Source organism: Lytechinus pictus, chromosome 8 (genome assembly GCF_037042905.1).
Source record: "Lytechinus pictus isolate F3 Inbred chromosome 8, Lp3.0, whole genome shotgun sequence".
Taxonomy (NCBI): domain Eukaryota; kingdom Metazoa; phylum Echinodermata; class Echinoidea; order Temnopleuroida; family Toxopneustidae; genus Lytechinus; species Lytechinus pictus.
The window spans coordinates 34,404,019-34,411,065 of record NC_087252.1 but is presented as its reverse complement, the minus strand read 5'-3'; positions in this window follow the sequence as shown (position 1 = coordinate 34,411,065).

Here is a 7,047-nt window from a genome sequence, read left to right as displayed (position 1 = left end):
AATGATATTCAGCTTTTACATAGTGCTTTAAGGAATTGTCTGTTTTCAAGGGGGAATTTACACCATTTTGATTTAAATCACCAAGAATAGAGGGAGATTCATGACCAACAGACATCATTATAAATGGTCTATAGTAAATTCAAATCTCAACTCTCCTTGGCCTGACAGTTACCTGAGGCTAAACCGAAGGATTTCTTGCTAGTACATTAAGTTTGCTTTTCCCCAAAGATGTCTATGTTGCAGGTATTTACAATGCTATTCACGAATCGAACCATGGGAAGTGTTTAGGCAGCTGAAGAAAATAAATGTCAGCAAAGCAGTTGGCCCTGACTCGATGCCTCCTCGTATCATAAAAGAATTCGCATGTGAAATAAGCGAACCGCTTTCAGATATATATTCCGCATCACTAGCCGAAGGCTGCGTACCAGAAGTGTGGAAAAAGGCAGTGGTAATACCTGTTCCTAAGAGTACCCCTGCAGTGATTGAGAATTTAAGGCCAATATCCCTGACGGATTCTTTTGTAAAGGTCTTCGAAGGATTTGTTGTCAAATGGATCTTGAAAACCCTAGCGCCTCATCTCGACAGGAAACAATACGGGAACATGAAAGGGCTTTCAACATGTCATTACCTCGTAGATATGTTGCACATACTGTATCTGCATGCAGAGAAAAGTAAATCAGTATCTGACCTTATCCTAACAGACTTCAGTAAGGCATTCGATCGAATTGATCATACCATAGCGTTACAGAAGTTAATAGCCTACGGAGTAGCTCCTGATCTTGTGCAATGGGTCATGGATTTTCTAACCAATCGAAAGCAGTGTGTTCGCTACCAGGGCTCTGTCTCAGATTGGACTACACTACACGCTGGTGTACCTCAAGGAACATTGTTGGGGCCGATACTGTTCCTTGCTGTCATCAACGATGCTTGTGAAGGTGACCATCTATTACACTGGAAGTATGTAGATGATATGAGTATCATTAACACAAGATTTGCATATGAATCCCCGGAGCTCACTGTGAATGCCTTACGGAAGTTACAAGATTGGTCCCACCTTAACGGAATGACCCTCAACCCAGTCAAATGTGAAGCAATGCAAATATGTTTCATGAAGTCGCCTCCTGACCCCCCAGTGTTCAGAATTAATGGCCAGTCATTGAAAACTCTGGACACTGTTAAAGTTCTTGGAGTGAGACTTCAAAGTGATCTTAAGTGGCAGTGTCATGTAGACTACATGCTCCAGCGAGCGAATGGGAGAATGTACATGATCAGGATATTGAGGAGCCTCGGTCTTTGTGTGGATGATCTGTGCAAAATCTATGTTGGTTACTTGAGACCCCTCCTGGAATATACGTGCCCTGTGTGGAACGGCGGACTCACGAAACAACAGATTGCTTCCCTAGAACTAATTCAGAGGAGAACTGTAAGAATTATTCTAGGTCCCCGCTTCACATCATATGACTCTGCACTAGAATTACTTCACTTAAAGTCTCTTGCAGATCGAAGGAAAGATTTATGTCTTTCCTTTGCACAGAAACTGGAAAAGAATGAAAGACTATCACACCTGAGAACCCTAAGAAACAGTAGGGTCAGGCAACAATTGAGATGTACATGTAGGACTCAAAGACTTCGACAAAGTGCCATCCCTTACCTTATCGACTTATTGAATTCTATGATAACTGAAAATTCTCATAATTTTTGTTAAGATTTTGATTACTTTGCCTTTAGATAATTACTTTTCCCACACCGAACTGAGCTTAGATTTTTTTTTCTCTCTCTGTCGTTTAATTTTTTTATGTTCATAACAACTGCATTAACGCACGTTTGCTAATCGTTCTTTATATCAAATAATGTATGTGTTCTCACAAAGTTTTTTTTTATTGCCAAGCCTTCCGGAATTTAAATACATCTGTTAGCCTTCCTACACAATTATAGCCTTAATTTTTCAGTTACTTTGACCTATAACTACTCACATTGTAACAATATGTAAACCAGTGGTAGACTATGAACGAATATCTTTTATTTTTTTATGAGTGTAGTACAAAGCGTCAATGTTTCTCTATGTGCAATACTTAATTTCTTATGATGATAATGTGAATAATAAAAGGATAGTAATATGATATTAATAGTAATGATAAAAATATAATAATAAAATCTTAGATTAATTATGATAATGAATCAAATAATAAATGGATATAGAATGATTGTATTACAATGATGATTGATTTCGCAATAACGTATGTATGTATTATTTACCTCAGGCATGTGATTATTTTTTTTACGTAATTGATTGTGTTTCTAATTCCCGTTTTTCATTATGTTTTAATTTTTATGTATATTGTGTATTTGATTTTATGTCTGAAAATCTGTAATTCGGCCTTCGGGCCGCGAATGATTTTTTTTGTTCAAGTAAACCATTTCTATTCTATTCTATTCTACAATGTCTGGGATCAGCAAATAATAATCTGCACCCATGAAAGCTAATGCCCATACATATTTGATTTTACTACATCAGGGCTCCATCTTATATAGAGTTGCGATTGATTCCATCAACTTCAACTACATGTTTGTCATAGCATTTTTTACAGAAAATTTGCACAATGTCCTTTGTGAACAAAGAGAAGCTAACAAATTATGATTTTTTTTTTTTTTTTGAATAATATTTTATTTTCTTCCTCTTTCAAATCAATAAGTTTACAATCACAATTCATATAAATAAAGATTCTTTGCATGTATACAATCAATAAACAATTAAACAAATAAATATATCAATATCAATGAGATTACAAATATTTTTTAAATGATTACAATTTACAAATGAAATTAAACTGCCAAATTTCTCTTCTATAACAATGTGAAAGCAGAGGGAAAAACCCATATCAATCGACAAAATTCCAAATATCGCAAAACAAGTTATTCACAAACTAAGTATCTCATATAAAAAAAATTACAATAAGAGCATATAAATTCATATCAAAATTATCTCAAATCAATATAACTGTACAATTTCTTCAAAACGTAAAGTTTTAACCCGAAAATATATATACATTTTTTTTTTATATGAAAACTCTTATAATTTTTTTCCCCAAAAAGTACATAATATAGAATAAAATTACCTCAATATTTATATCATGTTAATATCAAAATTATGTCAAATCAAATAAACTACTTTTTTCATGAAACTCTATGATCCTTAAGAGGAAGGTTACATATATAATCTTTCACTCACCCACGCACCCCACTCTCTACCACACAAACATACAAACCCCCCCAAAAAAAAAAAAAACACACACACACACACCCTCACACATCATACAACAGGTAGCACATCCGTTCCGATCTGTCGATCTGTAACTTTGTATCATTGAAATAAAGAAACAAATAAAATAAAATAGAAAATGATAAATGAAAAGTCAAAGAAATGCACCAATTTGTTCCCATTTTCTTAAGTGTACTCCCAAATTCCCTGTTTTCTTGGCTATATTATATTCTTCGTTTCTGTAACCTTTAAAGGGGAAGTTTACCCTGAAGGAAACTTTGTTGTAAAAATAGCAGAAAAAATAGTAAAAAATATTGGTGAAGATTTGAGGAAAATCTGTTGAAGAGTAAGAAAGTTATTAGAGTTCGAAGTTTTGGATTTGTGACGTCATAGACGAGCAGCTGCCCCATGTGTTATGTAATATAAAATGCATGAATTTCAAATTTTGCATGGTTCCTGATGATTTATTTTTGTTTTCTATTCATGATCGGGTGTGAAATGATTTGTCTATTGATATACAAAAGGTATAGTGAAAACCATTTTCAATTTTCGGAGAAAATGACATTTCATTGATTTTTTACCATTCGCTATGTAGGAATGCTGCTCGCATATGACGTCACAAATCAAATAATTGAAATTCTAATAATTTTTTAATTATTTGATGAGTTTTTCTCAAACCTTCGGCAATATTTTTTCTGCTATTTTTACAATTAACTTTTTGTCAGGGTGAACTTCCCCTTTAATCATATCTGTTATTCTTTGTACGGATGGTAGCTCGCCCTTTCCTCTAGAAATAAAAATTATATGTTTTAGCAGAAAGATTATACAGTTTATTCAGGGCTCGACACTAGCGGCGGTCCGACGGTCCCAGACCGGTAAAAATCGCTGTCGGACCAGTAGATTTTCAGAAATAGGAAGATTTACTGGTCCAACATGACCAGTAAAAATTATCATTGTCGGGCCAGTAATTTTTCCAAAAATAGTAAGATTTAAGGGTCCGACATGACCAGTAATAAAATCCATTGTTGGGCCAATAACTTTTCCAGAAATGGTCAAATTTCACTGCAAACCATTTCCCCCCATTAAATTCTGTCACTCACACACAGAATACACACACTAGGTCTAGAGTAGCATACAGTGTACATGTAGCCAGCCACACAACCCACGTGGTAAATTCTCTACTGGCTGCGCGAACGAAGCTTGGCTAAACTCTGGCAGAAATCTCTCACAGAACTGTCAAAATTCACGGTTCATACTCATGAAAGGCTCTTATAATGTCCATATTTCCTAAAAATTGGAGTAACTCTGTCATTTGTAAGCAGTAAAAGGAGAAATTTTCACTTCTGTTTTGGTTCAAACAGATCAGGTTTCGGGTGATAGCGTCTGAATACATAATAGCCCCACATATGCATTTATGTGTGTGTTGATACACTTGGTTTTTGACTTTCTTTCGTAGCTATTTTAATTGAGCCAAAAAGAAACTGATAAATTATTTGATGATAGTTTTAGCTCTCTTCCTCTGTTTTCTTCCTATCTTTCTTTCCTTCTTTCTTTTCAATCTTTCTTTGTTTCTTCCCTCTCTTCTTTCATTTTTTTGTTACTGTCTTTCTTTTTTAATTTCCTTTTTTCTTTAATTTGTTCTTTCTTTCTTTCCTTAAAAAAAATATTTTTCTCTATTTCTTTTTTCTCTTTCTTTCTTTTTCTTTCCTTCTTTCCTTCCTTTCTTTCTTTCTTTCTTCCTCCCTTCCTTTCTCTCTTTCTTTCTTTCTTTCTTTTTGATATTTTTTTTTCTTTAATTCTCGAGTCCATCCATCCTATATTCATCTCTTCTCTCATTCCTTTTTTCCTTCCTTCTTTTTACCCTTATCTTTCCTTGTTACTTTCTTTGTTTCTTCCTTCCATCCATCATTTATTTACCCTTTCTTGTTTTTTATTTCCTCCTTCTTCCAGCCCTTTCTCTCTTTCTTACATTCATTCCTTCCTTTCTTCTATCTGTCTTATTCTTTCCTTTTTCCCTTTGTTAAAACTATCCTTTTACCTTTCCTTTTTTTGACTGCTTGCTTCCTTTCTCTCCTTTATTCTTTCATTCCTTCCTTTCTTTGTCTCTCAGTCTTTCTTTTTTTCTTCCTTTCATCTATTCTTTTACCTTTTCTTTTTTTATATTGCTTGCTTCTTTCTTTCCTTCTCTTCCTTTATTTATTTCCTTCTATCTATCATTTTACCTTTCCTTTATTCCTTCTTTCAATCCTTCCTTCCTCTCTTTCTTTCTTTTGTCCTTTCCATCTCTCCTTTTGTCCTTTCTTTTTTATTGCTTATTCTTTCTTTCCTTTACTACTTACTAGATTTGTTCTTTCTTTCTGTATTGCTTCATTTCTTTTTTTTTTCATTTCTTTCTTTCTTTATTTTTGTTCCTTCTTTATTCCTTCCTTCCTTTCATTCTTTAGTTCTTTCTTTATTTCCTTCCTTCACATCTATCCTTTCTTTACCATTTCTTTTTTTCTTCCTTCCTTTCTTTTATTCTTTTTCTTTTCTTTCTTTCTTTCTTCGTATCTGTCTTGCTTTCTTTTTGTCCTTCATTCCTTCATTTTATTTGGGGGGGGGGGGACGAAAGGCTAGAAAAATAAACTTGCGCCTTTTTTTTTATGTTTTCTTTATTTTTTGGGGACCAGTAGATTTTAGGTTCGGACCAGTAAAAATTTGAAAAACTGGGTATCTACTGGTCCGACATGAATAGGTTGGACCAGTAGAAAAAATGGGTTAGTGTGGAGCCCTGGTTTATTGCATGTATTCTCACACATTTATCAGATAGACAGATGAAAATTGTTTTCCAATCATCAATCCTAACTTCCTTTAAATGAAGCTTTTTGATGACCTCCTTCCATAACTGTTTAACCTTTAATTTTAAACAATCTAAAAAAAATGTTGGTATGTTTCGACCTGTTGTTTACAAAAAGAACAAAAATTGTCTGACTCAAAACCAAATTGGAAGAGCTTCTCTTTTGTTTACACTGCCCCATGTAATAGTTTGTACTGAAACTCCCTTTGTTTACTACAGATAAAAGCATTTTTCAATCTTGTAAAGGTTTCTTTCAACTCTCCTATTCCAAGATCATATTCACAATGTCCATCATAAACCTTTAATGTGTACTCTTTTTGAAATTGCTCAATAAGGTAATTATATACATATCTGGCTTTTAAATCCATAAATTTATGTAGGTAACCAAAGATCTTCAGTTCTATTTGAAAATTTTCACTATCTATAACTATAAAATCACTTTGTATCCATTCTTTTTTAATCACAGAAAAAATTCTTTGAATCATCAGCAGATTATCAGCAGTGTAACCCCGGTTATGGAAGTATGAGACTGGTCTTAGTTGACCTCCTACAATAATATCTGATGCTTGAAATATCCCTTTCTGAAATGAGTTCAACATCAAAAAACGGTTTATTATGAAGACATATAAATCTGTTATTAAAAATCACAGGATTGATCTTGTTTTTCTCAAAGTTTCTACATTGATCCAAATCTTGCCATGCTTTCAACATATCTTTATAAAATATTGGTATACCTTGTAAGTCCATTTTGTGTGCATCATAATTACAAAGAAATATACTCCGACCTCCCAATGATCTAAAAAATAGTCAAAGGTTACTTTCCAACCTAAATATTTCTCATCGTACAGCAGCCTTTTAATCCACATAATTCTCTGAGTTTTAATGAAAACTTCAAAATTAGTTACTTTCAGTCCCCCTGCACAATAATCTTCCGTTTTATTCTGTCATTTCC